This window comes from Lactuca virosa, chromosome 7 (genome assembly GCF_052849685.1).
Source record: "Lactuca virosa cultivar CGN04683 chromosome 7, Lactuca_virosa_CGN04683_v6, whole genome shotgun sequence".
NCBI lineage: Eukaryota > Viridiplantae > Streptophyta > Magnoliopsida > Asterales > Asteraceae > Lactuca > Lactuca virosa.
The window spans coordinates 248,584,574-248,592,869 of record NC_136432.1 but is presented as its reverse complement, the minus strand read 5'-3'; the positions used below and the strand labels follow the sequence as shown (position 1 = coordinate 248,592,869).

The window sequence follows — 8,296 nt, the reverse complement described above, 5'->3', positions numbered from 1 at the left end:
AATATAATTATTAAGAAAATTTATAAGATTATAAGTAGACACTACTAGAAAAACAGTCTTTTACAACGCACAATGCGTGTCGTAAAACGCTCAGACGATGCGAAAATGCATGTCAAGGAAGGCCATGTCATAACGAGAGACGACAAGCTTTTACGCGTCGTCTATTTACGACGCGCATTTACGACGCGCATTTACGACGCGCAGTTATGACACACAATGCGTATCAAGGAAGGCCCTGTCATAAAGGAAGACGACACGCATTTGCGTGTCGTAACCTTACGACGCATGTGTTTATGACACACAATGCGTATCCAGGAAGCACCTATGATAAATGAAGATGACACGCATTTGCTTGTCATAAACTTCAATAACCATTTACGATATGCATTTACGACGCGTCTTTACGATACTCATTTACGCATAATACAAAAATATGTAAACAAATATATACCAAAACAATCAATTTCATCCAATAACATCATGTCAAAAAATTGTAATACATTGATATTAAGGGGATCTAATTATACATTGTTATTAAGAGGTTTTCCCTAACTATATAACCTAATGCTACATTGCGTATCAAGGGACACCTTCTGCAAATTAATGCTATACAAACTAAAAGGATATACACAAAGATGATAAACATCAAATTCCAACTAAGTAGAGTTGCATCTTGCCTTTCATAATTTTTTAAGACTAATGAACCCCTGCTCCGATAATTCTTGTGACCTGATCAAATAAAAGTCAAAAAATTAATATGCTAATATAATTAATAGAAGAATCAAACAAGGAATGTTAGTTGCAAATACTTGTGCCAAACGTGAGTGGTCAAATGAGGGAAAAGTGAACATCTGCAAGCTTTTTGACACCAGCCTACACACAAGCACATATACATATCAAACAAGGAATGTTAGTTTTACTTTTTACCTTGTCTTTAACCAAACCACCCGATGTAAAAATCCCAACATTTTCTAATGCAATTAAAACCTTTTTCTGCAACAAATAATAGTATCAATTAGCCAACAAGATAACAAAAGAATTAATAATTACCAAATTTATGATTATTCTTGATTGGTATTTAAATGGGACCTACAATATAAGTAAAGATATAAATTATAATACCTCACTTTCATCATCTAAGATTGTTTCCATGAGATAAATTAAGGTCACAGAATTTTGTTATCTCCAAAAGAACATCCAAAACAGATGATCTCACAGTTGCTTGATTCTGTTTAAAAAAAAATTAGTGAACACTTAAATGATTAAAGTATTGTTATAACTTATTATATATATATATATATATATATATATATATATATATATATATATATATATATATATATAACTCCAAGCAATCGACAGGTTACCTATAACAAAATCATGATATCATTATGATTTATGTATTTAGTTGAAAATTCATGTGTAAACTTATTTTTCTTAATATTATATATGGTGTTAAACTTTAAAAAAACTTTTTAAATTATATGTGTCTCTGTTAGCAATCTTGTTTAATTCGAGAATAACACGTTGTTTTAGCTCAAAGATCACATGTTGACTGCTAATGTTGCTGCTTTTCTTCATCTGTTAGACTGGAACCACTTTTCTTAGCCTGCAATACCTGCTGCTTCCCTTTAAACTGATGCAGGAATTCATTTAGTGCTTCAGTAGCAGATAGTTCTCCAAAACACCCTTGCAAACCAAATCAAGCAAATAATAGCAATGTACCAACTACCAACTAACATTACAAAGGATTCTAATTACTAATTATCTTAATACATTGTAAATCTTGTGGTAAAATACTTCAAGCAATCTCAGTTCAGCATCCAGATGAGATAATTTAACCTGCCTGTTTCAACATACATGCATTTATTTTATTGTGTTGGAATGTATGGGTAAAATGGTTATTGAGTCTCATTTAGACACTTTATTCTTTCTAGAAAAGAAACAAACTTTATATGTACAACACTTTATCACAACATTTACCGATTTAACCACTTTAGACACACACAACGTAATGGGGTAAAGAAAAAGAGACTTTGTATGTAATAGATATGTGGCAACTGCATGGAAGAAATGAAGAATATGGGAGAATTACCAGAACATCACCTGGATGAGTGCATTTCAAACAGGAGAGGAAAGCAACTTTCTCCCATATTGTTGAGTGACTTCACAGCTTGATACCTTAGTTGATCAAGCAACAAACCTAAGTTCCTACTTGCTTCAATTGATAAATCACTAACATTAAGTATGGGATCCCCTCTATGAAGCCATGTTATGTTAAATTCATCCGACATCTCTACAACACAAGTAATCAAACAAAAAGCATCATCAATACTCAATAACCATGCAAAAGAACAGATAACTTATTGATAGTGGAGGATAAATACCTCCAGAAGTTTGATCTTCAAGTGGTTCAGAAGAGGCACTTGGATCAGTTGTATATAAAAGAGTTACTGCTTCAATGAACTTAAGTGCAACCAACTTTATCCCATCACTTTCCGGCTTGCAAAATATTCAGTTACAGAGAATCAGAATGCATACCTTATGTAAAAAGTTGTGCCAAATCTTTGAGTATAATGCGTAGTTGCTTACCTTGTATGTCATTGTATATATTTCATCTTTAAACTTCAACACCCATACATGATTAATGAATGATACAATGTATGCACAAATCCCAACTAAATTGACTTTTTTTACCCCTTTGCAGATTCTAACTACTCCTATAAGAACCTCTAGGGGCTGATTTTATAGTGCAAGAAAAATGTATTATTAAATTTATGTGTATATAAACTAAAAGAAGTCAAAGGCAGAGGGAGGGGCTACCTTCTTTTTGTATCATCATGTTTGGGAAGTGAATCCAAGTTCTCAATTAAGTGGCCTGCCAAATTTCAGAAAGCAGGATGAGTTAATAAAGTTATAAAACCGTTGTCCATGTTTACAACCATATATTGACATGCAAATAATTTATTTTATGATATACATGCTTATGTTGGATATAATATTGGCATTTTGTTGGTTGAAAGAAAGCAAAATTAAATATTATATTTGTAATTTATCATCAGCAGAGGGAGGAGCATACCTTTAGATTAAGTTTGTAACTCCTCAAGATATGTCAATGCAGAAAAGATGACACCGACATCCTTGGTGGACTGTCTTTGTGAGTCATTGAAGTAAGCGGGAACAGTGACGACAACGTTTTTGACTGTTGATCCGAGAAAAGCAATTTCCTTAATACATTGACTGCAGAGGAGAAACAATTTGGTGACAACATGCCCTTGGTTTAGACCCACAAAGAGTCCTGTGTTTGGCTGTTTTGGAGCCATTGGAACCTGAAAACATAAACATATATCAGCACATAGCACCATACACTTCACAACAGATCATCAACTTAGCCTATGCAGTTTTGATTCAATATGACCTGAAAACCTTACAAGCCTCAGACTACAATCAAAATGTGCAGTATATATTCTTATTAAACATGAAGCTGATTACAAGATATAAACGAGTTTATGCGTGCCAATAAGTTTGTAAACACCAGCAAGCTTATAAGAACATGGAAAGCATCTCGGAACTATAAGAAGATGAAGGATAACTAAAAGTACCTGAAAGAGGGCAGAAAGGGTGGTTATATAATTTGATAATATTCATGGTCTATGTCTGTGTGTGTTTATATAAACAATCACCTGAAAGAGAGTCAATTGTGCTGAAAGGGTGGTTGCTTCTGTTTGAAAAGTTTGAACTTTTCTCTCAAGTTCAGACATATATCGTGCCTTCCTCTCTTTCGAACGAGCAGCAGATTGTCGATTTGCCAAAATCCTGTAATCGTATTTGTAAGATGGTCTGAAACCTCTAAAGGATGTAGCAACTAGCAAATCATGGTGAGGCTCTTTATCTTAATACAAAATTTCTCCACAAAATGGTCTTTTGTTTTCACAACAAGGAGATATATGCTAAATTGCTAATTAGTATTTAGATTTATGTTCTCACCTGCAGAACTTAGCATGAAAACGTTTTGCCTATGGCTTCCAATAATAAACCAAAAATTCCTAATGATGAATATGCGTAGTTATAAGAAAGGAGGGCTAACATTAAACATTTGAAGAGAAAATTTAACAGTAATATACATGGAGGTGACTGGTGAACTTGGAGTTTGTTGAAAATTAGTCTTTTTGAGTAATTCAGGACTAACTTCATGCCATTGTTCAACCGCTCGTCAGACTTGTAAAAGTTTACAAAAATCAAAACTTTGATAATCACCACAAGTTTCTGCTTACATTTGATAAAAAATATTACAAGCATTTTTATTATTACTAATTTGTTACTTATTTAACAATTATTTCTAATGACTTGTTCATATGGATGATAACCTATTGATGCGGCAGCCAACTAAAGTCAGAAATCCATTTTTAATCTATCCTGATGGATAGAAATCCAAATCCAAATCCAAATATGTAACAGTTATGTCGTGCATTCATCTTTCTATAATACACGATCACATCAGTTGTTCAATTGGAAGGATATACCTTCAAATTGGAGTCCAAATGCTGTTGCTGAAGTTGTTGGGAATTGAATTAAGGAACAAAAGAAGATTGTTCTATATCGAAACCTAGGGTTGGCCATCTATCTCGGCATAAACCGATCCATATAAGATCAGACCCCCAAAGCTCCCGCCAAAACCGAGAGCAACTACCCTACGCACACAAATCCAATTCCTTCAGAACCCCAAATTGAATTCATAGAAATTTCCCAAAATCAGAAAGCATTTCTTAATTCGTAATTTCTCAAAATATTGAAAAATCTAACAATTAGGGATATGAAAGGAAGAAGATTAGCGAAAGAAATCAACAGACCTGAAGCAAGGAGGCGATTTTGAAGGCGATATCGATTGGAACCCAGTTCTGAATGGTTCGATTGTTCAAATGAAATTGGGTTGGATCCATTGAACGAGAATGTAGCCAATCACAATCCAGCAAACTTCCTTCTCTCCTCTCACCAAGCAATTAGCGATTTTCATTTAGCAACCCCCCTAGTGAGTGCTAGGGGACGCTCGCTAGCGAGCCTAGCGAGGACGAGTGGCGACATCCACTCCGCTTAGCCTCAATTCGATCAAACCTCGATGGTCTGGAATATCACGTGATGCACGTCAGCGAGGATGTGAGCCTGAAGCGGGCCCTCAATTCTTAACTCCACGTCGGAGTACTTGATATGAGATACGAGCTTGGTTGCGTTATTCCTTTAGGATAAACAAAAGGGATTTGGTAGTGGTGGAGGCGGATTAGGGTTTACAGAGAAAAGGAGAAGGAGAGAGTGAAGGTTGTCGGCTGGTGGAGAGGATGAATTCGTTATTCCTTCCCGAACAGCAACAACTTGATCAGAGAACGAAACCTGCAAATGAGGTCTAGGGTTTACATGGAAACCCTACAAGATGGATGAAACGCGGGGTTTTTAATTTTTTAGGATTTCATTCCCCCCTGCTATTAAAAGGATGGAACGCGCGTTCATCAAAATTTATAAAGCGACAGCCTTACACGACACGCATTTTACTATAGATGCCCTCCGTGCTTTTTTATTTATTTATTTTTTGTTTAGACACTAATTTAAGGGCACGCAATAATGCGTGACCTAAATCTTAATTTTTTTTTTGAAGAGACGACACTTTTTTAATGTCACTCTCTTTTGCGTAACAGAAATCAATAAGTGTCGTGGTTTGCGCATCATAAAAGAGTCTTTTTCTTGTAGTGAGATTGCTATAATAACACATGTTGATATTATAAATCACAAGGATGGTTATATATATATATATATATATATATATATATATATATATATATATATATATATATATATAAGTTAAAGTATCTCATGGAAGCATGAAGATATATATAAATGACCAAAACAATTATTCTCGTATAAAATAAAAGTACATTGTCATATTTGATGGAGAAGTCAAAATTATGAAACCATATAATTAATAGTTAAGGTTACCAAAAATTAATTTTTAATATATATAATTTATGTAAAAATGAAAGTAAAATTTATTAATATATTTTTATATTAAATATAAATATATAACTCATTTTACTAAATTATTGATTTTTATTGCAATAAATAACATGATCGACTTCGGGACTTAATGGTCGTTATTTACAAAATATTATATTTTATAAATCTCGTGAATTATAAATATCATGGTAATTGTTGGTTTCACGTTGGTTGAAACCTGTAAAACGTTATAAAAGCAGTCGTTATGCTACCCAAATTTCGTCAGAATAGACAATTGAAATTTGGAATTCCATTAAGTCTTACGAATCTCAAATACTAAAAGACTTCAATCAAATATTATTCCTAAACAACAAAATCATAAATATTCAACAATCTTATAACGAGAAGTTTAGAACTAGGATGCGTAGACACATTGTTAGGATCCATCACTCCAGGGTTTCCCTGTAGGTGTCACATTGTTTCTAAAGCCATATGAGTTAGGTTCGTTTCCTAAACTATTTAGGCTATGTTGCTGGGTATACTAAGACTGTGTTTCTTAGTGGAAAACTCTTCATTTTCATGACTTATACGGTTAGACCGCCCGCCTAGAGTTGGTAGCCACAACTACGTCTGATGAGATGAATTTTGGCGTTGACGTTAGTACAATTGAACATTACCACGTGTTATAACGGGGTGAATGACTTAAGCATGCCCTATTATGGAGCTGATGCAAAAAGTCTAGTGTCACGAGTTCGGTTATGAGTTTATTATAAATTCTCAGTTTTGTTTCGTTACCGTATAGAATCAATATTGGGTTTATATATGGTTTTTGTTCACTTATACTAGTTGAAAGAGATTGTATTTAGTGGAATAGTTTGTGACTCAAAACGATAAGTGTCAGTACCAGAAATTAAGTCATATAACACTTAATTAATATCATGACATGACTCAACGAGGTTTGTTAACTTACATAAAACAAGTTATTTATATAAATTATTTGTTTTTATAAGAAAACACAATATTTACGTGGGAGGAGTTTTCCCCATCGGTTAATTGTCAGTTCCCAAATTAAGTCAGATAACACTTAATTATTGCCACAACACGATTTTACAAAATTTATAAATTCGAGACTTATAAGTTTTTCATTTAATTTATACAAATTCTTGTACAAGGTTTTAAGAGTAAAGTTGGTTATTTAATGTTTTCATAAAGAGTGATATGACTTTATTTTATATAAATTATTATTCAAAATCCTTATATATAAAAAAATATTTTGGTCATGGGAACCATATAACTGTGATATAAGTCTTAATTACTTATGAGTATTTTTTTTTCCAAATTTTGTACATTTGGATTTGAACAAATGGTATTTATGAATTAGTCCAAGCACATCTTTATAACTCAATTATTTTATACTTTTGAAAGAAAAGTAATTATTTATAAAAGCTGGTTAACCAGCAAAATTTTATAAAACACTTTTGGTTATGAAAATACTTTGTGTCAAAACCTGTAGAACTCGGCAACAATTTTGTTGACGTATTTTAATGCATGTATTCTCAGGTTATTTAGCAGGTCGAAAGTGTTTGCTCAGAAGACTCTCCGTTAATTATATTATACATTTGTAAATGCCAGATTGTTAGGCATGTGTCACGATTTAGCCATAGTCATTGTCAAAGTAATTTCTATTCTGGTAATAATATAAGATTATATTTGTACTGTTCAATGTATGTTCAATAACTGTGATTACTGATTTACGTCACATACCTCGACGTTTCCACCGGCGGCCGGGGGTATGACAGATTGGTATCAGAGCTATTGGCTATAGCGAACTAGTACTTTCTTAGGAAAGCACGACTGTAGCCTAGGGCTTACTCTATTAGGTTCAGTATATTCCTTAACCTACAAGTATGAGGTTACACATATATACATATATAAACTCGAACCCTCGAATAGTAATATAATGCAAGGTTTTAGGTCAAGCACCTTAGATAATTTAATTGTATGTGGGCCGAACCACAACTAGACATATACTGATCACCTATGTTTAACTATGGCTGGACCGATGCACAATCAAGCTTGGATTCAGTTGTTGCTAGACTAAAACGCTTGGAATCCATAATATTTAAAGGAAATCACAGTTCGAAACTCTTAAGAACTCTCGAAAATTTTAGTGAACGCTTACGAATACTTGGCAAATATTTACCTCAAATGCTCATGAAACTGTAAGTATCATAAACATAAATCATGTCCAAAGTTTATCCCGGAATGCTAATTTCTTGGCTATGGTATTCTACGAATACTTCTTTTAGACATC

General features: G+C 33.3%; 1 long non-coding RNA gene across 3 annotated transcripts; it reads right to left on the bottom strand.

The window, feature by feature from the left end:
* Nucleotides 1-484: 484 nt before the first annotated feature.
* LOC145124930 (uncharacterized) lies at nt 485-5,456 on the bottom strand. 3 transcript variants are annotated; one of them, XR_013715743.1, is made up of 10 exons: nt 4,851-5,456; nt 4,524-4,691; nt 3,684-3,816; nt 3,080-3,329; nt 2,824-2,878; nt 2,388-2,502; nt 2,096-2,296; nt 1,123-1,228; nt 810-993; nt 485-729 (listed from the first exon to the last, which is right to left on the bottom strand). It is a non-coding gene; the product is annotated as an uncharacterized LOC145124930 (long non-coding RNA). The 3 variants fall into 3 exon arrangements; XR_013715741.1 differs by having other exon boundaries at nt 2,388-2,878; XR_013715742.1 differs by lacking the exon at nt 4,524-4,691 and having other exon boundaries at nt 2,388-2,878.
* Nucleotides 5,457-8,296: the final 2,840 nt, after the last annotated feature.